Source organism: Tamandua tetradactyla, chromosome X (assembly GCF_023851605.1).
Source record: "Tamandua tetradactyla isolate mTamTet1 chromosome X, mTamTet1.pri, whole genome shotgun sequence".
Classification (NCBI taxonomy): Eukaryota; Metazoa; Chordata; class Mammalia; order Pilosa; family Myrmecophagidae; genus Tamandua; species Tamandua tetradactyla.
This window is the reverse complement of record NC_135353.1, coordinates 151991336-152013460: the sequence shown is the minus strand read 5'-3', so window position 1 is coordinate 152013460 and position 22125 is coordinate 151991336. Positions and strand designations below refer to the sequence as shown.

The following is a 22125-nucleotide window of genomic DNA, read 5'->3' as shown; positions in this document are numbered from 1 at the left end:
AAGGCACATGGTGGCATCTGCTGGTCTCTCCCTTATCTCCCAGGTTTCACTGATTTCAACTTCTTGCTTCTGTGACTTTCTCTCTATATATTCATTCTGTTTATGAAGGACTCAAGTAAGAGGATTAGGGCCTATTATGAATGAGGCGGGTTATACCTCAACTGAAGTAGCCTCATCAAAAGGTCCTACTTACAATGGGTCAACATCCATAGGAATGGATGGGATTCTGCAACATACTTTACTGGGGTATGTACAGTTCAAATCACTACACATACTAAGGATGGGGGCTCTTTTCAAGATAAACCTGTCAGTGGTTCCATGTTACGCCAAGAGTATATATAACAGTCAGATTTGCAGTGGTGCAGTATACCCTGGCCGCACTGTAGATGATACACTGAAATTGAGAGAGTCGGATAGGTAGAAATTTGATTGAGAGAGAGTGAGGGTAAATGTATACTTGGAGGAATAGAGGTTTTTGAAAAATGATGAGTTCTGAAGGTGGAGATGTATCTGTGGGAGTGGGAACTGGATTGTTTAGGGAATATTTGTGTGCCTTCATTGATAGAACTTAGCAATTTTAACAAAGATATGGATGAGGGAATGGTCAATTCAGGACTGAGTTGATCATAATAGGAAATTCAGGAGGAGGAGAAGGACTAATGACTATCTTCTTCACCACTGAATGCCTTAGAACCTAGACCAGTCAAGAACAGTGTCCCTGAGACTTAACTCTGAAATTAGGAGAAGATAAAAAATAAAATAGAAGCTGTGTTAGTTAGATTCAGTTGTCAACTTGGCCAGGTGAACATACCTAGTCTTGTTGCTGCGGACATAAGCCGATGGTATGTGAACCTCATCTGTTGCCAATTACATCTGCAGTCAGCTAGGAGGCGTGTCTGCTGCAATGAGTGACCTTTGACTTAATTGGCTGGTGCTTAAATGAGAGAATGCAATGTAGAGTAGCACAGCCTAAGCAGCTCGGCATTCCTCATCTCAGCACTTGCAGCTCAGCCCAGGCCTTTGGAGATGCAGAAAGAAGTCACCCCGGGGAAAGTTGTTGGAACCCAGGGGCCTGGAGAGAAGACCAGCAGAGACTGTCTTGTGTCTTCCATGTAAGAAAGAACCTCAGTGGAAAGTTAGCTGCCTTTCCTCTGAAGAACCAACAAAATAAATCCCCTTTTATTAAAAGCCAATCTGTCTTTGGTGTGTTGCATTCCGGAAGCTAGCAAACTAGAACAGAAGCTAAAAAAAAAACGAAGAAGAGTTTGGGCGAGAATGATGTAAGAGAGAGGTCATATCTGTAAAGATAATACAAGTTAAGCCAACTTTGAAGCAACTTACAGTTGAAATCAGAATTATCTACTGAGTAAGCTAGCTGGCATCTCAACACAAATAACAGCTGTACTAACTAGATCTTTAAAAAAATTGTTCTGGTTTAGGGTACATGTAGTCACAAATACAATTGTTAAGTGCCAGCAAGGAATTCTGAGAACAATAATAGCATTGTCTCCAAGGATAGTGTTTTACCTCTAGACAACTTTGCCTAAATATAGCTTCCTTGTGTAAAGATAATATCTGCCCTAGGTTCTCCAGAAGCAGACCCCATAAGATTGTAGCCCACGTTTGGAAGGTGATCTACCAGCAGGGAGTGGAGAAGTGAGATATAAAAGGGAAAGCAGCCAATATAAATTGTGTTGATGAGTGGTTGCCACTGTGGGCAACTAGGGCTCAATTGTACTGAGGACCTCTGGGAAGTAATGTAGAACATGCCACATGCCTTAGTATTGTCCCACCTGAGCATCAAGGAAGGTGGAGTGTTTATCTACCAATTGAAGTTTGTCACTGGTTAAGCCCTTAATGCCTTCTTGGCCCTTCCAACCAGCCATGTGCTTGAGCCAAGCAAATCTCTGTGAGCAGAGAAATCCCTCTGATAAACTTGTGGTTCTAGGAACCACGAGTGCCAAGGGGATCTGAGCAGGGTTCTGACAAAGTCTGCTGCTGCACATATATGTTACCTAACGAGGGCAGTACACCAATTGTATTTGTATTTTAATTTTGAAAGGGTAGAGTCTTACTTAAAATTAGGTAAGTCACTTAATTCAATGAATAGATTTTCTACTTTTCTCAAATTAATATCTTCATATAGATCTACTGGGATTTAGAAAATTCAAACCTCAAGGCTGTTGCCATTGTATATTGATGGCTTTATAACATAAAAATAGTGACCCATGATTTTGCAATCTTTTAAACAGATGCTAAAACTGTAGTGATAAGTGTTACAGCTCTTTTAGAATTTGTCTAGCAGGTATAATGACTGGTATGAAAACTTAAACATATTCATTAAAATTGATTCAGATACATCTGTAGAAAGAACACATTCTGTGCCCCAAAATGTTACCTTTTCCTAACAAGATTCGTGATTTCTGCACAAAATGAGTATTTAATTAGTAACTCTGGAAAAAAAAAATACATAGACCAATATATAAGATGTCTAAAACACTAAAGGAGCACTCCCAACTCTGTTATTCTGAGATTGGTGATATGAAATTAGATATATGAGTTGAAAGAGAAAAAAGATATGAAAGAGCATATATAAAACAGAAGAACTGAACTAACTGCTGAGTAACCTGGAAGTGAGAAAAAGAGCATAATTGGGTGGGCCATGGTGGCTCAGCAGGCAGAATTCTCGCCTGTCATGCAGGAGACCTGGGTTCAATTCCCAGTGCCTGCCCATGTTGAAAAAAAAAAAAAAAGCATAATCCAGTGATAAATTTTTCCAGTTTTAGTATTTTACTTTCAATGTGTCTCCTGGTCCCATCTTTAAATGATAACGAAGTCATTCACAATGAGGCATGCTACTTCTGGGCCTGGCTTGACCCTGTCACTCACTGGCTATTTGACCTTGGATAAGTTATTTAACGTCTCTGTGACTCAGTTTCCTCATTGGAAAAAAAGGTGCTAATAATAGTACCTACCTAACAAGGAGGCTCTGAGGATTAAATAAATTAACAAATAAAGTAGCATATAATGAAAAATATATACACACTTGTTAATGTTAATATTAAGCATATATAGCACTCTTCTGGGAGAAGAGAAAAATGAAGTCAAACTGTCATAGTTTGTGACATAGTTCTTGTGAATGTGCATAAGAAGCACATCAGAGTGTATTTATAATGATTCTTAACATTCAAAAGAATTGAAGTAGAAAATAGATTCTTTGGCATTCCAGAGGCAAAAGTAAGACTGATGGGAGAAATTACAGTTCTAACAGAAGGAAGAAGTTTTATTCACTACAGCTGTCAAACAATGAAATGGGTTGCCTTTGAAGTGTTGTATGTTCTGACATAGGAGGTATTCCACATAGACTGGATGACTGCTTATCAGTGATATTGGAGGGGGGATCTGTGCATCATAGAGAATGTATAAATAATTGACCTTTGTGGATATTTCTCATTTTGAAATTCGATTACTTCAAATTTGGCTCTAAACTCTTTCTAACCTTGTATCTTCACATTTCCTCACACAGATCCTCTGCCCTAGACACACTAAACAACCATAGCCAGTAAGTTTCAAGATTTTTCCTACCATTTGAGTTTTCTGACATTTTCTACACTTTTAAAAATGCAGTTTTGTTGAGATACATTCACACAGCATGCAGACCACCCAAAGTATACAATTAGTGGCTCACAGTATCATTACGTAGTTGTGCATTCTTCATCACAATCAATTTTAGAACATTGTCACTACTCAAAAAAAAAAAAACAAAAAACAAAACGACCAAGATATCCTATCCTATACCCCTTATGCCCCTCCTATGATTGACTCTAGGATTGGTAAGTACATTTGTAACTGTTGATGGAAGAATATTAACATATTAGTGTTAACTATAGTCCATAGTTTGCAATAAGTACATTTTCCCCATATACCACTTTATTATTAATTCCTTCTAATAGTGACGTACATTTGTTTTAGTTCATGAAAGAACTTTTGTATATTTGTACTGTCTGCCACAGAGTTCACTGTTTCAGTCCAACGTTTTAACTTCTAACTTTCTTTCTAGTGATGGATCAATATGTTTACCTTTATGCCACTACCATACTGTTTTGACCACTGTGCTTTATAATATGCTTTAAAGTCAGGAAGCAGGACTCCTCCAACTTCTTTCTTCTTTTTTCAAGAGGTTTATGGCTCTTTGAGGTCCCTTACCATTCCAAATAAATTTGATAAATTAGCTCTTCCATTTCTGCAAAGTAGGCTACTGGACTTTTGATTGCTATTACATTGACTCTGTAGATCTATTTGGGTGGAATTGACATCTTAATGACATTTAGCATTCTTATTCATGAGCACAGAATACCCTTCCCTTTATTTAGGTCTTCTTTGAATTTCTTTTACCAACGTTTTGCAGATTTCTGAGTATTGAACCTTTACATCCTTGGTTAAGTTTATTCCTTGAAATTTGATTCTTTTGGTTGTAATTGTAAATGGAATTGTTTACTTGATTTCCTCCTCAAACTGCTCATTACTAGAGTATAGAAGCACTACTGATTTTTTTAAAGATTTTTAATTGTAAAATATAACACAAATATAAGGCAAAGAAGGAAAAAAGCAATAATTTTCAAAGCACACTTCAACAAGCAGCTACAGAACAGATCCCAGATTTTGTCCTGGGCTACCATTCCATTATTTCAGATTTTTCCTTCTAGTTGCTCTAAAACACTGGAAGTTAGAAGGAATATTAATATAGTGATTGTTTTAGTTTGCTAGCTTCCAGAATGCAATGTACCAGAAACAGAATGGCTTTTAAAAAGGGGAATTTAATAAGTTGCTAGTTTACAGTTCTAAGGCCGAGAAAATGTCCCAATTAAAACAAGTCTATAGAAATGCCCAACTAAAGGCATCCATCCAGGGAAGGATACCTTGGTTCAAGGAGACTGATGAAGTTCAGGGTTTCTCAAATGAGAAGACACATGGTGAACACGGTCAGGGTTCCTCTCTCAGCTGGAAGGGCACATGGCGAACACGGTGTCATCTGCTAGCTTTCTCTTCTGGTTTCATGAAGCTACCTGGGAGGCATTTTCCTTCTTCAGCTGCAAAGGTCACTGGCTCATGGACTCTACTTTGCGGTGCTGCAGCATTCTCTGCTCTCTCCGAATCTCCCTTTCTCCAAAATGTTTCCTCTTTTATAGGACTTCAGAAACTAATCAAGACCCACCCAAATGGGTGGAGACACGCCTCTACCTAATCCAGCCTAACAACCACTCTTGATTAAATCACATCTCGGGGAAGTGATCTGATTACAGTTTCAAATATACACTACTGAATAGGGATTAGAAGAAACAGCTGATTTTACAAAATGGGATTAGGATTAAAACATGGCTTTTCTAGGGTACATACATCATTTCAAACCAGCACAGTGATTCAGCATCCATAGTCATTTGTTAAATCCCATTTTCTCTGTTATACCTCCTCCCTCTCCTTTAATCCCTCTGCTACTCTATAGGGATCCTTGGGGAATGCCTCTTCTGACTCTTTCATGCTGAGAAGGGGTATTCACACTGAAGAACAGGGGCATGCCATCAGTTGATAATCCTGGAGAGGCTGGACCCTCTGGGTTTCAGGATTTATCTGACCTAGGAACCCTCTGGGAATTATATTTTCTAGGAAGGTAAACCTAGTGCATGAAACTTTTTATACAGTCTCAGATCAAGCCCCAGGTGCTCATCAGAGACAACAGGAGTGAGGTTTATTGGGATTTAGCCAACTATGACCATTAGCACTAATTGCCTTTTAACTATTTATTGGCCACAGCAAGCATTTTTAGTTCCCCCCCTATATTCCTCTACCATTGATTCCTTGTCCACTATCAAACCATTGAAATAGTTCATGTGGAACTTATTTATAACCACCAATTTAATCATTGGGATATATGACACTATACATCCCCTTTCAGTCATATTCACCTTCAAGTGGCAATGTTACTTATAAACCCATTAATTAGTTATCATCACTTCTATCTGTTCCCTTGCTTTTATTTTTTATTTTTTTTATTTAAAAAAATTACAAGAAACAAACATTCCCAACACATACACTCAGCAATTCACAATATCATCACATAGTTGCATATTCATCATCATGATGATTTCTCAGAACATTAGCATCAATTCCGAAAAAGAAATAAAAAGACAACAGAAAAATATAACAAACGGAAAAAAAAAATTTTACAGGCCATACCCCTTACTGATCCCTTTCATTGATCACTAGCATTTCAAACTAAATCTATTTTAACATTTGTTCCCCCTATTATTTATTTTTATTCCATATGTTCCTCTCATCTGTTGACAAGGTAGATAAAAGGAGCATCAGACACAAGGTTTACACAATCACAGTCACATTGTGAAAGCTATATCATTATATAATTGTCATCAAGAAACATGGCTACTGGAACACAGCTCTACATTTTCAGGCAGTTCCCTCCAGCCTCTCCATTACATCTTGGATAACAAGGTTATATCTACTTAATGCATAAGAATAGCCTCCAGGATAACCTCTCAACTCTGTTTGGAATCTCTCAGCCATTGACACTTTGTCTCATTTCACTCTTCCCCCTTTTGGTTGAGAAGGTTTTCTCAATCCCTTGATGCTGGTTCTCAGCTCATTCTAGAGTTTTTCTCAATCCCTTGATGCTGAATCTCAGCTCATTCTGGGATTTCTGTCCCATGCTGCCAGGAAGATCCACACCCCCGGGAGTCATGTCCCATGTAGACAGGGGGAGGGTGGTGAGTCTGCCTGCTGTGTTGGCTGGAGAGAGAGGCCACATCTGAGCAACAAAAGAGGTTCTCTTGGAGGTGACTCTTAGGCTTAAATTTAAGTAGGCTTGAGCTATCCCCTGTGGGGTTAAGTTTCATATGAACAAACCCCAAGACCGGGGGCTCAGCCTATAGCTTTGGTTGTCCACACTGCTTGTGAGAATATCAAGAATTCAACTTGGGGAAGTTGAGTTTTCCCCCGTTCTCACCATTCCCCGAAGAGGACTTTGCAAATACTTTTCCACTCACTGATCAAATCACTCTGGGACTCATCAGGGCATCACCTGGACAAACCAACAAAATCTCATGTCCTGTACAAAGTTCCATGTACTTAAGGTGTTCAATCAACTATCTACATAAGTTATATTAGGAGATGCACTAGTCAAAGTATAGATTTGTACCGAATAAAGATTTTTGATTTAGTCTCACACATTAGTTGAAATTTTAGAATATTAAGCACCATCTATTTTCAGCCCACTGCAGTAATGACATTCTTTTGTTCTTCCTCATGCAAAAACATTTTTTAAGTTTGTACATTTAGTCACTATCATTATACACTCTAGGCATTCCTAGATTACCCCATCTCAATCTTTATCGTCTTTCTTTGTGATTTCATTTATGCCCCAGCCCTCCTCCCTCTATCATTCTCATATGCAGCTTCATTCAGTGTTTTAACATAATTGTATTACAGTTAGGTAATATTGTGCTGTGCATTTCTGAGTTTTTATATTCAGTCTTGTTGCACAATCTGTATCCCTTCAGCTCCAATTACCCAATATCTTACCCTATTTCTATCTCCTGATGGTCTCTGTTACCAAGGAAATATTCCAAGTTTATTCACTAATGTCAGTTCATATCAGTGAGACCATACAGTATTTGTCCTTTTGTCTCTGGCTAATCACACTCAGCATAATGTCCTTAAGGTCCATTGATGTTGTTACATACTTCATAACTTTATTCTGTCTTACAGCTGCATAATATTCCATCTTATGTAAATGTCAGTTTGTTTAGCCAACTGTCTGCCGAAGGACATTTTGGTTGTTTCCATCTCTTGGTAATTGTAAATAATGCTGCTATAAACATTGGTGTGTAAATGTCCATTTGTGTCCTTGGTCTTGTGTCCTTTGAGTAAAGACAGCATATAGATGGGTCCTGTTTTTTAATCCATTCTGCCAGACTATGTCTTTTGATTGGAGAGTTTAATCCATTACCATTCAGTGTTACTACTGCATGGGTAGTATTTTCTTCTACTATTTTGCCTTCTGGATTTTATATGTCATGTCTAATTTTCCTTCTTTTTACCTTTACTCATAGTCTTCCTTTCTACACTCTTCTCCACACCTCTCTCTTCTGTCTTCATATCTGTCTCTAGTGTTTAGTATTTCTTGCAGAGCTGGTCTCTTGGTCACAAATTCTCTCAGTGATTTTTTTTGTCTGAAAATGTTTTAATTTCTCCCTCATTTTTGAAGGACAGTTTTTCTGGATATAGAATTCTTGGTTGGCAGTTTTTCTCTTTTAATAATTTAAATATATCATCCCACTGTCTTCTTGCCTCCATGGTTTCTGCTGAGAGATCTGCGCATAGTCTTATTGGGTTTCCCTTGTATGTGATGGATTGCTTTTCTCTTGCTGCTTTCAAGATCCTCTCTTTCTCTTTGACCTCTGACATTCTGATTATTAAATGTCTTGGAGTATGTCTATTTGGATCTATTCTCTTTGGGGTATGCTGCACTTCTTGGATCTGTAATTTTAAGTCTTTTATAAGAGTTGGGAAATTTTCAGTGATAATTTCCTCCATTAGTTTTTCTCCTCCTTTTCCCTTCTCTTCTCCTTCTGGGACACCCACAACACGTATATTCATGCGCTGCATATTGTCTTTCAAAATTCCCTGAGTCCCTGCTCATGTTTTTCCATTTTTTTCCCTATAGTTTCTGTTTCTTGTCAGATTTCAGATATTCCATCCTCCAGTTCAGAAATCCTATGTTCTGTCTCTCGAAATCTACCATTGTAGGTTTCCATTGTTTTTTTTTTCATCTCTTCTACTGTGTCTTTCATTCCCATAAGTTCTGTGATTTGTTTTTTCAGGCTTTCAGTTTCTTCTTTTTGTTCATTCCTTGCCTTCTTTATATCCTCTCTCAATTCATTGATTTGGTTTTTGATGAGGTTTTCCATGTCTGTTCGTACATTCTGAATTGATTGTTTCAGCTCCTGTATGTCATTTGAATTGTTGGTTTGTTCCTTTGACTGGGCCATATCTTCAATTTTCCTAGTGTGATTTGTTATTTTTTGCTGGTGTCTAGGCATTTAATTACCTTAATTAGTTTATTCTGGAGATTGCTTTCACTTCTTTTATCTAGGGTTTTCTTGCTGGATGAATTTGTTGTCTATCTGTTCTTTGACATTCAGTTTAGCTTTATCTGGACCTTTAGCTTAAGTTTTGTTTAACAGAGGAGAATTTTTCAGTTCTTGTTTTCTTGTTTCTTGCCCTGCTTGTGTGGTGCCTTTCCCCCCCACACACTTAGGAGGGTCTACTTAGATATTATAGACCCCAGCCAGATTTTCCCAGACCAAACTGGCCTCCTATCAGGAGGAAAGAGTCACCTGCATCGGTTTTCCCTGAGGGTGAGACCCAGCAGGTTGAAAGACTTTCCTGTGAAGTCTCTGGACTCTGTTCTTCTTATCCTGCCCAGTATGTGGCACTTGTCTGACTACAGGTCCCACCAGCATAAGATGATGCAGTACCTTTAACTTTGACAGACTCTCCCTGCTGGGGGCGTGGTGGAGACATGAGAGGTTGTAGGCTGGTTTTAATGGCTTCAAATTGCCAAGCCCTGGTGTCTGAATTCCTTGATGGAGGAATTTCACCTGGGTGGGGTTTCACTCTTCCCCTGGGGAAGGCACAAGCTCCAGATAAGCCCCCAAAAGAGCTCACTTCTGCCTATGCCTGGGGCAGTTACAGCCTGAAAAGTCCTGCCTTTGTATCCAGAGGCAGTCAAGCCTTTGTAGACACACAGCCACAAAAACCTGTTTCCTTCTTTTTTTCCCCCTTTTTTCTGTCAGTCCTGCCCCCTTGGCAATGGGGCAAAAATGAGCAACCTCTGCTTTGATCAGGTTCACCTAAGCTGGGGGCCTATTTTTAGTAGTCAGAATTTGTTAATTAGTTCCACAATTGGGGTTTGATTGTGCCCAGTCCCTGCTGCTGGTAAGGTCCTTTCCTTTCCCCTCTGGGAAGCGGCCTGTTGGGGAGGGGCGCTGGCTGCCACAGCTTTGGGAACTCATAGTTCTGGGGGGTGCTCGCAGCCAGTCCAGCTGGTCCAGACTGGGGTACGCTGTGTGTTTGGTCACTATCGTGGCTCCGGGAGCTGTTCTGTACTGTTTCTGGTTATTTAGTAGTTGTTCTGGAGGACGAACTAAAATGCGCACGTTGTTAAGCCACCATCTTGACCTGGAAGACCCCCTTGCTTTTATTTATTTATTTATTTATTTTTTCACATGGGCAGGCACCAGGAATCAAACCCGGGTCCTCTGGCATGGCAGGCAAGCATTCTTGCCTGCTGAGTCACCGTGGCCCGCCCTGTTCCCTTGCTTTTAGATTCAACCTCTTTAGGTAGCCTTTCCTCCATCTCTATCTTCTTGAGTATCTCTAGGTCTGCTATATTCTACAGTGTAATCACTGAGATTACCATTACCAGAATCATAATAAGAAATCATACAGTATCTGTCCTTTTGTCCTGACTTATTTCACTCAGCATTATGTCTGCTAGGTTTATCTACATTGTCATATGTTTTCGAAAATCATTCCCTCTTACTGTTGCGTAATATTCCATCATATGTATATACCACATTTTGTTTATCCACTCTTCTGTTGATGGGGACTTGGATTGTTTCCATCTCTTGGCAATTGTGAATAGTGCCACTATGAACATTGGTGTGCAAATGCCTGTTCGTGTCATTGCCCTCAGCTCTTCTGGGTATATATCAAATACCGGTATTGCTGGGTCATAGGGCAACTCAATATTTAGTTTTCTGAGGAGTTGCCAGACTATCTTCCACAGTGGCTGTACCATTACACATTTCCAACAGCAATGCATAAGTGTTCCAATTTCTCCACATCCTCTCCAATATTTGTAGTTTCCTGTTTGTTTAATAGGGAGGCATTCTTATAGGTGTGAGGTGATATCTCATTGTTGCCTTAATTTGCATTTTCCTTATAGCCAATGAAGATGAACAGCTCCTCATGTGCCTTTTAGCCATATGTATTTCCTCTTCAGTAGTCTATTTATACCCTCTGCCCATTTTATAATTTGGTTGTTCTTTTGCTGTTGAGCTGTATAATTTCTTTATGTACATAGAATATTAAGCCTTTATCCAACATGTGGTTTCCAAATATTTTCTCTCATTGCATTGGCTGCCTCTTCACCTTTTTAACAAAGTCTTTTGAGGTATGGAAGCTCTTGATCTTAAGGAATTCCCATTTGTCTATTTTTTTCTTTCACTGCTTATGCTTTAGGTGTAAAGTATCAGAAGGTACCTCCTATTACTAGATCTTGAAGATGTCTCCCTACATTTTCTTCTAGAAGTTTTATGGTACTGGCTCTTACATTTAGGTCTTTAATCATTTTGAATTAATTTTAATTTAGGGTGTCAGGTAGGGGTCTGCTTTCATTCTTTTTGCTATTGAAATCCAGTTCTCCCATGCCCATTTATTGAAAAGACTATTCTGTCCCAGTTCAGTGGATTTGGGGGGCTTATCAAAGATCAAATGTCCATAAATTTAGTAGTCAATCTCTACACTCTTGATTCTATACCATTGATCGATCCTTCTATCTTTGTGCCAGTACCATGTTATTGTGACCATTGTGGCTTTAATAGTAAGCTTTAAAGTCAGGAAGTTATAGTCCTCCCACTTTGCTCTTCCTTTTTAGGATATCTTTAGCTATTCAGGGTCTCTTTTCCTTCCATATAAATTTAATAACCAGCTTTTCTAAATATGCAAAGTAGGTCATTGGGATTTTGATTGGTATTGCATTGAAACTGTAGATCAGTTTGGGTGGAATTGACATCTTGACGACAGTCACCCTTCTTATGTATGAACATGGAATGGCCTTCCCATCTATTTAGGTCATTTAAATTTTTTTTTAGCAGTTTTTTGTAATTTTCTGTGTATAAGTCCTTGACATCCCCGATTAGGCTTATTCTTAGATAACTGATTCTCCTGGTCATGATTTTGAATGGAATATTTTCCTTAAGTGTCACCTCAGATAGCTCATTGCTTGGGTATAGAAACATTACTGATTTTTGTACATTAATCTTGTATCCCAACACTTTGCTGAATTTATTAGCTCAAGTAGCTTTGTTATAGATTTCTCAGGGTTTTCTAAGTGTAGGATTGTGTCATCTGCAAATAATGAGAGTTTTGCTTCCTTTTCTTTTTGGATGCTTTTTATTTCTTTCTCCTGTCTTAATCACTCCAACTAGGACTTCTAATAACAATATTGAATAATAGTGGTGACAGTGAGCATCCTTGTCTCATTCCCAATTTTAGGGAGAATGCTTTCAATTTCTCACCATTAAGTATGATGCTGGCTATGGGTTTTTCATATATGCCGTTTATTATACTGAGAAAGTTTCCTTCAATTCCTATCTTTTGATGTGTTTTTATCAGGAAAGGATGTTGGATTTTGTCAAATGCTTTTTCAGCATCAATCACTATGATCATGTGATTTTTTTCCCTTTTAATTTGTTAAGGTGCTGTATTAGGGTGATTTGAGTTTCTTGTGTTGAACTACCCTTGCATTCCTAGTATGAATCCCACTTGGTCATGATGTGTACCTCTTTTAACATGGCATTAGATCCAACTTGCTAGTATTTTGTTAAGAATTTCTGCATCTATGTACATTAGGGAAAATGGTCTGTAGTTTTCCTTTCTTGTAGCATCTTTATCTGATTTTGGTATTAGAGTGATGTTAGCTTCAAAAAATGAGTTAGGTAGTATTCCTTTTTCCTCAATTTTTTGACAGAGTTTGAGCAGGATTGGTGTTAGTTCTTTTTGGAAGGTTTGATCAAATTCTCCTGTGAAGCCATCTGGTTCTGGACTTTCCTTTGTGGGAAGATTTTTAATGACTGATTGAATCTCTTTACTTGTAATTGGTTTGTTGAGATCTTCTATTTCTAATCAAGTCTGTATAGTTAATTTATGTGTTTCCAGGAATTTGCCCAGTTCATCTAAGTTTTCTAATCTGTTCGCATATAGTTGTTCATAATATTCTCCTATGATTTTTTAAAATTTCTTCATGATCTGTGGTAACAAACGTCCTCTCATTTCTGATTTTATTTGCATCCTCTCTCTTTGTTTCTTTGTTTCTTTGTTAGTTTAGCTAGCAGTCCATGAATTCTACTGATTTTCTCAAAGAACCCATTATTACTGTTGGTATGTTTATAGCTCCCTTCAGTTTTTCCAATGTTTGCATCACGTACTTTGGAGCGCCTTCATTTGGAGCATACACATTTATGATTGTTATTTCTTCTTGGTGAATTGTCACTTTTATTAATATGTGGTGTCCCTTCTTTGTCTATTAATGATGTCTTCACATTTAAAGTCTATTTTGTCTGATATTAGTATAACTACTCCTGCTTTGTTTTGGTTATAGCTTGTATAGAACATCTTTTTCCATCCTTTCACTTTCAGTCTGTGTCCTGGAATCTAAGATGTATTTCTCTTGAAAACAGCATATAGATGGATTATGTTTTTTAATTCACTCTGCCAGCCTATATCTTCTAACTGGTGAGTAAAAGCGATTCTTGACCCTCCCATCTTGTCCTTTAGTTTTTATTTGTCAAATCTACATATTATTTCCTTCTCTCTGTTTTTATCCTTTAAATTACCATTTCATATATTCTTCAATTCTTTGCCTTCTTCTAGACCTCCACTGTCTTTTTTTTTTCAGCTGATGGGAGTCCCTTTAATATTTCTGGTAGAAGCCAGTGTCTTGTTGACTACTTCTCTCAATCTTTGTTTGTCTTTTAAGATTTTACTTCCTCCCTCCCTCAGTTTTGAAGGCTAACTTGACTGGATAAATAATTCTTGGCTGAAAGCCTTTCTTGTTCAGAACCTTAAATATATCATACCACTGCCTTCTTTCTTCTATGGTGCCTGTTGAGTAGTCTGAAGTTAGTCTTATGTGCTTTCCCTTGTATGTGGTAGATTGATTTTCCTATGCTGCTTTCAGGATTTCCTTTCTCTCCAACACTTGACAGTTTGATTAGTATATGTCTTGGAGTAGGCCTGTTCAGATTTATTCTATTTGGAGTTCATTGGGCCTCTTTGGGTACGTATTTATTTCTATTATGAGGATTGGGAACTTTTCCTTGATTATATCTTCAATTAACTTTCCCATCTCTTTACTCTTCTCCTTGCAGGACACCAGTGATTCTTTTATTTTTTGCACCTTTTGTTATCCAGCATTTCCTTAACAGCCAGTTGCATTTTTCTATTTTTCTTGCCATTTGTTCTTTTGTGCGTAGTTCAGTTGTTTTGTCTTCTAGCTCACTTATTTTTCCTTCTGCTTATTCAAATCTGCTATTGTGTGTGTCTAGTATATTTCTAATTTGGTCTACTATATCTTTCATTTCTGAGAGATCTGCCATTTTTCTATTTAACCTTCCAAATTTTTTTTTTTTTTTTTTTTTTACTTTCAAGATCATAGTTTTCCAAATTCTTCTTTATGCTCTTCTAGTGTCTTCCTGACATCCTTTATTTCTTTATAAATATCCTTGAGTAGTTGTTCCATGTTTTGTATCCCCTTTGGAATTTTGATTTGGTCGTTTGGCTGGGTCAGTTCTGCTTGGATCTTCGTGTGCTTTTTGATTTTCTGTTGTGTTGGGGCATCTGATTATCTTGATGTAGTTATTTTGCAAGTCCGTTTCCTTTACTCTTCTAAAGTTTTATATGTACTTGGTTTTCACTGAAGGTTTCCTTTTGTACCTGTTTTGTCAGTTATTCTCTGCCAAATCAAGGTCCAGATCTCATGTAGGGGATTCAGTTCAATTTGAGGGACTATCAGAAGCTAGGCTGGTATATATGTGTACAGCAGTGGCAGAATGGCCACCTACCATGTGGGAGACCCAGGCTCGATTCCCAGCCTGCACAGCACCCCCCCCAAAAAAAAGATAATAAAATAAGAATACAATAAAAATATGAAAAAAAACAGCAACAAGAACAAAACACATCTCACTGATAATAGGCTCCAGAATCAAAAGGAGACACCACAAAGATATACTGAGAGTGAAGTCAGACTGGTGCCCACCAAAGAGGAAATTTAGGAAAAATAAAAACAAATGACATAGAATAATAATAAGAAATAATGACATAAATAGAAAATAAAGAACCAATAAAAATATAAAATAGCTATAAAAAATGAAAAAACAATTATACTACTAATGAAAATATATAGAATTTTAAAAGGGGAAAAGAAAAAGTAATTAAAAAACAACAACAACAACAACAACAAAATCCTAGGCAGATAGGGAGTTAGCCTGCATGCACTTCCCCCTTCTCCCCAGCAGTTGGTGACTGAGTCACGTCCTCCCTTCAGGCTCCCCTCTCTCCGTCTGGAGCAGCCGATCTACACTTTGCTCTTCTTGCCAGCAGGTGGCATGCCTGAGGCTCCTCCTCCCTCAGGTTTACCCCTCTTACTCTGTAGCAGCTGAGGTCAGTATGCTTGGCAGGTGGGGCTGCTCCCATCTTCCAGCAGCTGGACTGCTGCTCCATGCCAGTGGGACTAGGGAGCTGACCAGTGCCCAGGGGATCAGGTGACATGCAGTGCTGTCGGGTCTGCCAGACACCACACCTGCAGGGCCATTCCCACACCTGGCCGGGCAAGTGGTCCCTGTGCCCTGAGACCTGGCCCCCATGCTGGACGATTTAGTCTGCCTCCAGATTCTCTGCAGGCTCTGACAACTCTGAACAATGTGAGGATGAGAAACACTACTGATTTTTCTATGTTAATCTTGTATCCCCACCACTTTGCTGAACTCATTTATTAGTTCTAGTAGCTTTGTAGAAGATTTTTCCAGGCTTTTTATGTATAGGATCATGTCATCTGCAAATAGTGAAAGTTTTATGTCTTCTTTTCGAATTTAGATTGTTGTATTTCTTTTTCTTACCTCATTGCTCTAGCTAGAATTTCTAGCAGTGTTGAATCACAGTGGTGACAATAGGCATCCTTTTCTTGTTCCAGATCTTAGAGGAAAAATTTTCAAACTTTCACCATTGAGCACAATGTTATTTATGCCCTTCATCCTGATGAGGAAGTTTCCTTCTATTCCTATCTTTCAAAGTATTTTTATCAAGAAAAATGCTGGATTTTGTCAAATGCCTTTTCTGTGTCAATGGATATGATCATACATTTTTCCCCTTTGATTTGTTAATGTGGTGAATTACATTGATTTATTTTCTTCTCTTAAAGCACCCTTGTATACCTGGAACAAAACTCACTTAATCATGGTGTACAATTCTTTTAATGGGTTGTTGGGTTTGATTTGCAAGTATTTTGTTGAGGAGTTTTACATCTATATTCATTGGAGAGATTGGTCTATAATTTTCTTGTATCTTTATTTGGCTTTGGAATTAGGGTGATGTTGGCTTCACAGAATGAGTTAAGTAGTGTTCCCTCCTGTCATGGTCAGCTTCATGTGTCAACTTGGCCAAGTGGTGGTACCTGTTTGTGTGGTTGGGCAAGTGCTGGCCTCTCTGTTGCAATGAGAACATTTCATAGAATTAGATCATGATCATGTCAGCTGCATCTACAGCTATTCCATTTGTAATCAGCCAAGGGGAGTATCTTCCCCAATGAGGGATGCTCAATCTAATCACTGGAAGCCTTTTAAGGAGGAGTCAGAAGAGACAGGCTCTCTTCCTGCTTCGGCCGGCGAGTCTCTCCTGTGGAGTTCGTCCAGACCCTCCATCAGAATCGTCAGCTTCACCACCTGCCCTGTGGATTTTGGACTCTGTATTCCAATGGTTAAGTGAGATACTTTTATAAATTTTATATTTGCAAGTGTCCCCTGTTGATTCTGTTTCTCTAGAGAACCCTAAGTAATACACCTCCTCTTCAATATTTTGGAAGAGTTTGAATAGGATTGGTATTAATTCTTGGAAAGATTGGTAGAATTTACCCATGAAGCCATGTGGTCCTAGAGAATCCTTTTGCGGGAGGTTTTTGATGTCTGATTCAACCTCTTTATTTGTGATTGGTTTGCTGAGGTCTTCTATTTCCTCTCAAGTCAATGTAGGTAGTTTGTGTGTTTCTAGGAATTTGTCCATTTCATCTAAGTTTTCTAATTAGTTGATATACAGGTGTTCAAAGTATCCTCTTTTGATCCTTTTAATTTCTGAGGGGTCAGTAGTAATGTCCTCTCTCACTTGTGATTTTATTTATTTGCATCTTCTCTCTTTTTTCTAGTTAAGGGTTTCTCAATTTTATTGATCTCAAAGAACCAACTTTTGGTTTTATGGATTCTATTGTATTTTTATTCTTCATTTCATTTGTTTTGGCTCTAATGTTTGTTGCATTTTTCCTTCTGCTTGCTTTGGCATTAGTTGCTATCCCTTTTGGGATTCTTCCAGGCATGCAGTTAGGTCTTCGATTGTAGCTCTTTTTTCATTTTTAATTTAGGGCTATAAAATTTCCCTGTCAGTACTCCCTTCACTGTATCCTGTACATTTTGGCATGTTGTGTTCTTGTTTTAATTCATCTCAATATATTTACTGATTCTCTTGCAATTTCTTCTTGGACGCACTGATTGTTTAAGAGCATTTTGTTTACTGTTCATACAGATGTGTTTTTTCCAGTTCTCCAGTTGTTATTGCTTTCCAGCTTCATTCCATTATGATCAGAGCAAGTGCTTTGTATAATTTCAATCACTGTAAATTTATTAAGACCTGTTTTATGCCCCAGCATGTGGTTTGCCATGGAGAATGTTCCATGAGCACTTGAGAAGAATGTACATCCTGCTGTTTGGGGGCCCAATGTTTTATATATGTCTGTTAGGTCTAGTTCATTTTTCATATTATTTAGGTTCTCTGTTTCCTTATTGATCCTGTTAGATGTTCTATCTACTGAAGAGAACTGAAAGAATGGTGTGTTGAAATGTTCCACTGTTATTGTACAGATGTCTGTTACTCCCTTCAGTTTTGCAAGTGTTTGCCACATGTGCTTTGGGGTACCTTCATTAGCTGCATAGAGATTGTTATTTCTTTTTGATGAATTGCCCCCCTTTATTAATATATTGCGTCCTTCTTTGTCTCGTAACAATTTTGCATTGAAAGTCTATTTTTTTTTGTTAGTATGAGTACCCCAAGCTTTTTTTTGGTGCAGTTTGTATGGAATACTTTTTCCAACCTTTCACTTTCAACCTATTTGTATGAGTCTGAAATAAGTCTCTTGTAAACAGCATATAAATGCTTATATATTTAAAATTTTTATTATATAATATAACATATATACTAAGCAAAGAAAAAAAAACAATAGTTTTCAAGGTACTCTTCAACAAGTAGTTACAGGACAGATCGCAGAGTTTGTCATGGGCTACCATATGATCATCTCAGATTTTTTCTTCTAGCTGCCACAGAACTTTGGAGGCTAGAAGGAATAAATATTTTCTTACTATCAATCAACTTTTTTTTCTTTTTTGTGAAAACTAATATTATGCAAAAAAGCAATAAATTTCAAAGCACAGCACAACAATTAGTTGCAGAACAGATTTCAGAGTTTGGTTTGGGCTGTAATTCCACAATTTTAGGTTTTTACACCAAGCTGCTCTAAGATACTGGAGACTAAAAGAAACATCAGTATAATGATTCAGCAATTATACTCGTTTGTTAAACCTTACCTTCTCTGTATAATGTCACCATCACCTTTGATCTTTCTATCCCACTCTTTAGGTGCATTTGGGGTATACCCATTCTAAATTTTTCATGCTGGAAGGGCCTGACAATAATATGGGTAGGGAGATGGAACCAGCTGATATTCTTGAAAGGCTGGGCCTTCTAGGTTTCAGGATTTATCTGGTCCAGGGACCCATCTGGAGGTCGTAGGCCTCTGGAAGGTTACCTTAGTGCATAGAACCTTTGTAGAATCTTATATTTTGCCCTAGGTGTGGTATACCTTGGGGTTTGGCAAGTTATGATGGGTAGCAATGTCTAACTGAAGCTTGCATAATAGTGACCTTCAGAGTAGCCTCTTGACTCTATTTCAACTCTCTCAGCCACTGGTACCTTAATTGTTAACTTCTTTCCCCCCTTTTGGTCAGGATGGCATTGTTGATCCCATGGTGCCAGGACCAGACTCATCCCTGGGGGTTCTCTCCCATGCCACCAAGAAAACTTCCACCCCTGGATGTCTTGTCCCACATAGGGGGAAGGACAATGATTTCACTTGTAGAGTTGGGCTTAGAGAGACTGAGGCCACATCTGAGCAACAAAAGAGGTCCTCCAGAAGTAACTCTTAAGCACACCTATAGGTAGGCTAAGCTTCTCCACTACATACATAAGCTTCCCAAGAGCAAGACTCAACATCAAGGGCTTGACCTATTCATTTGGGTGTCCCTAATGTTTGACACAGTATCCGGGCTTTCGCCAGTGGTAAAGTTTAGTGGTTTCATATTTTTTCTCCCATCCCTCAAGGAATTTCTTCAATAGTTTTCATTATCTGCTTAATATATTCTGGGATACTACAATAAGCATTACATTAGGCTATACAAAGATTAAATGATGTCATTTTTATTCTGGGCTCCCTGTGTTTTGATTGTTTACATGACTCATCTAGACAGATTGAGTTAGGTTATGTGTTATAAAAAATTTAGGTTGTGGACAAAATAAACTTTCTTCCTTTGGTCTCAAAGAGTAGGTGTGGCTCTAAAATATAGACAATGTCTTCCTTACCTCTGTGTTCTGAATTACCTTAATCCTGACCTGATTGCCTTCATTCTTATCTCTGAGTACCAGGTTATACATATATAAAACAGCCTCTTAAAATCAGAAATAACAATTACCACACTGGACTAAATGTGTCTGCTATAAAAGCTTACAATCTAGGCTCCTGTTTCCTTATAAACATTTTCTGAATGAGACCATACAATAATTGCTCTTTGGTTTCTGGATTATTTTGCCTCACCAAATGTCCCACAGGTTCATTCATGATGTTGCATGCCTCACAACTTTGTTCCTTTTTGTAGCAGTACAATATTTGATCATATGTATACACCATCATTTGCCAATGTACTTCTCAGTCAGTGCATCCTTCAGCCACCCTTACCATGGTCGTAAAAGTGGAGTCATACAGTATTCTTTTGTGTCTGGCTTATTTCAGTCAGTTTGATGTCCTCAAGGCTCATCTACTTTGTCATGTGCTTCAGGACATCATTTGGTCTTACTGCTGCATAATATTCCATCTTATGTGCATACCACGTTTTGTTGATTCCCTCTTCTGTTGATGGGCATATGGACTGTTTCCATCTTTTGGCAATTGTGAATAATGCTGCTATGAACATCAGTGTGCAAATGTCTGTTTGTATCATTGCTTTCGGCTTTTCTGTGTATATACCAAGCAGTGCTATTGCTGGGTCATAGGGCAACTCGACATTTAGTTTTCTGAGGAACTGCCAGACTGTATTCCATAGTGGTTGCACCATTATACATTTGCACCAGCAGTGTGTAAGTGTCCCAATGTCTCCACATCCTCTCCAACATTTGTAGTTTCCTGTTTGTTTAATAGCAGCCATTCTTACAGGTGTGAGGGGGTATCTCATTGTAGTCTTGATCTGCATTTCCCTTATAGCCAGTGAAAATGAGCATCTCTTCATGTGCTTTTGAGTCATCTGTATTCGCTCTTCAGGAAAATGGCTGTCTTTTTTTTTTTTTTTTTTACATGAGCAGGTACTGGGAATTGAACCTGGGTCCTCTGGCATCGCAGGCAAGCATTCTTGCCTGCTGAGCCACCGTGGCCTGCCCGAAAATGGCTATTTTTTTTAGCCCATTTTATAAGTGGGTTGTTTGTTCTTTTGTTGTTGAGTTGTATGATTTCTTTATGTATATGGGGTATCACACCTTTGTCGGATGTGTGATTTCCAAATATTTTCTCCCCTTGACTAGGCTACCTCTTCACCTTTTTGACAATGTCTTTTGAGGTGTGAAGCATTTGATTTTGAGCAGTTCTCATTTATGAAAAGACTATTTTGTATAAGTTCAGTGGATTTGGGGGCCTTGTCAAAAATCAGTTGACCATTGGTTTGGTGGTCTATTTCTGCATTCTTGATTTGATTCCATTGGTGAATACTTCTATCTTTGTGCCAGTACAATGCTGTTTTGACCACTGTAGTTTTATAATAAGTTTTAAAATCAGGAAGTATTAATCCTCCCACTTCATTCTTCTTTTTTAGGATGCTTTTAGCTATTCAGGGTCTCTTTCCCTTCCAGATAAATTTGGTAAACAGCTTTTCCAAGTCTTCAGAACAGTTTGTTAGACGTTTGATTGGTACTATGTTGACTCTGTAGATCCATTTGGGTAGAATTGACATCCTAAGTATATTTAGCCTTCCTATCCATGAGCAGGGAATATCCTTCCCCCTATTTAGATTTCCTTTGATTTTTTTTAGCAATGTTATATAGTTTTCTGTGTTCAAGTCCTCTACCTCCCTAGTTTTAAGTTCATTCCTAAGTATTTGATTCTTTTTAGTTGCTATTTTGAATGGAATGTTTTCCTTAACTGACTCCTCAGCTAGCTCATTGCTAGCATATAGAAATGTTAGATTTTTACACATTAACTTTATATCCTGCCACCTTGCTGAATTTGTTTATTAGCTCAAGTAACTTTGCTGTAGATTTCTCAGGATCTTCCAAGTATAGTATCATATCGTCTACAAATAATGAGAGTTTTACTTCTTCCTTTCCAATTTGGATGCCTTTTAATTCTTTATGGTGCCTGATTGCTCTAGCTAGAACTTCTAGCACAGTGTTGAATCATAGTGGTGAAAGAGGGCAGTTTGTCTCATTGCTGATCTTAGGGGGAAAACTTTCCATCTCTCACCGGTTGAGTACAGTGCTGGCTATGCGATTTTCATATATGTCCTTTATCATATTGAGGAAGTTACTTTGATTCCTATCTTTTGAAATGCTTTTATCAGAAAAGGATGTTGAATTTTGTTGAAAGCTTTTTCATCATCAATCAAGACGATCATGTGATTTTTCCTTTCAATTTGTTAATATGCTGTATTATGTTAATTGATTTTCTTGTGTTAAACCATCGTTGCTTTCCTG

At 38.1% G+C, this 22125-nt stretch overlaps 1 pseudogene; it reads left to right on the top strand.

Moving 5' to 3' along the window:
* The first annotated feature begins 2271 nt into the window (after nucleotides 1-2271).
* LOC143672347 (U7 small nuclear RNA) lies at nucleotides 2272-2319 on the top strand (annotated as a pseudogene).
* Nucleotides 2320-22125: the final 19806 nt, after the last annotated feature.